The sequence below is a fragment of the Lolium rigidum genome, chromosome 4 (genome assembly GCF_022539505.1).
Source record: "Lolium rigidum isolate FL_2022 chromosome 4, APGP_CSIRO_Lrig_0.1, whole genome shotgun sequence".
Lineage (NCBI taxonomy): Eukaryota > Viridiplantae > Streptophyta > Magnoliopsida > Poales > Poaceae > Lolium > Lolium rigidum.
In genome coordinates, this window is record NC_061511.1 from 271,688,103 (window position 1) to 271,689,877 (window position 1,775).

The following is a 1,775-nucleotide window of genomic DNA, read 5'->3' on the forward strand; positions in this document are numbered from 1 at the left end:
ATGAGATATACATGTTGAAAGTTGAAAGCAACTGCTGAAACTTAAATCTTCCTCTGTGTTGCTTCAATGCCTTTACTTTGAATATATTGCTTTATGAGTTAACGCTTATGCAAGACTTTTGATGCTTGTCTTGAAAGTACTATTCATGAAAAGTTTTGCTATATGTTATCTATTTGTTAGCAACTATAGATCATTGCCTTGAGTCACTGCATTCATCTCATATGCTTTATAATAGGATGATCAAGATTATGTAAGTAGCATGTCACTACGAAATTACTCTTTTTTATCGTTTACCTACTCGAGGGCGAGCGGGAACTAAGCTTGGGGATGCTGATACGTCTCCAACGTACCTATAATTTCTGATGTTCCGTGCTTGTTTTATGACAATACTTACATGTTTTGCTTGCACTTTATAATGTTTTTATGCATTTTCCAGAACTAACCTATTAACAAGATGCCGAAGTGCCAGTTCCTGTTTTCTGCTGTTTTTGGTTCCAGAAAGGCTTTTCGGGCAATATTCTCGGAATTCGACGAAACGAAGACCCAACATCTTATTTTTCCCGAAAGCATCCAGAACACCGAAGGAGAGTCGGAGAGGGACCAGGGGGCCACCACACAACATGGCGGCGCGGCCCCGGGCCCGGCCGCGCCGGCCTATCGTGAGGGGGCCCAGGCACCCTCCGACTCCGACTCTTCGCCTATATAAGTCCTTTCGACCTAAAAACGCGATACCAATGGACGAAACTCCAGAAAGACTCCAGGGGCGCCGCCACCATCGCGAAACTCCAATTCGGGGGACAGAAGTCTCTGTTCCGGCACCCTGCCGGGACGGGGAAGTGCCCCGGAAGCCATCTCCATCAACGCCACCACCTCCATCATGCTCCGTGAGTAGTTCCCCCATGGACTACGGGTTCTAGCTGTAGCTAGTTGGTATTCTCTCCCCATGTACTTCAATACAATGATCTCATGAGTTGCCTTACATGATTGAGATTCATCTGATGTAATCGGTGTTGTGTTTGTCGGGATCCGATGGATTGTTACATTATGATTGTCTATCTACAAAGTTTGTGAAGTTATTGTTGCTTTGCAATCTTGTTATGCTTAATGCTTGTCACTAGGGCCCGAGTGGCATGATCTTAGATTTAAGCTCTATACTTATTGCTTAGATTGTATCTACAAGTTGTATGCACATGTCTATGTCCGGAACCAAAGGCCCCAAAGTGACAGAAATTGGGACAAGCTGGAGGGAAGGCTTAGATATGAGGATCACATGTTTTCACGGAGTGTTAATGCTTTGCTCCGATGCTCTATTAAAAGGAGTGCCTTAATTTCTAGTAGATTCCCTAGAGGCCCGGCTGCCACCTAGGCTGGTAGGACAAAAGATGTTGTACAAGTTTCTCATTGCGAGCACGTATGACTATATATGGAAAACATGCCTACATGATTAATGATCTTGATGTTACTGTCTTAATGCTATTTCAATCCTATCAATTGCCCGACTGTAATTTGTTCACCCAACACTTGTTATTGGAGAGTTACCACTAGTGTAGATAGTTGGGAACCCCGGTCCATCTCTCATCATCATATACTCGTTCCTATATGACATTGGAAGTAGTATCAACTATTTTCTGGTGCCATTGCTCTCATATTACTGCTACTGCTAATGTGTTACTTGTTATTACTTGCTCTCATATTGCCTGCTGCTTTCACATCACCCTCGTTACTAGTGCTTTTCCGAGTGCAGCTGAATTGACGACTCGAGTTGTTAAGGCTTA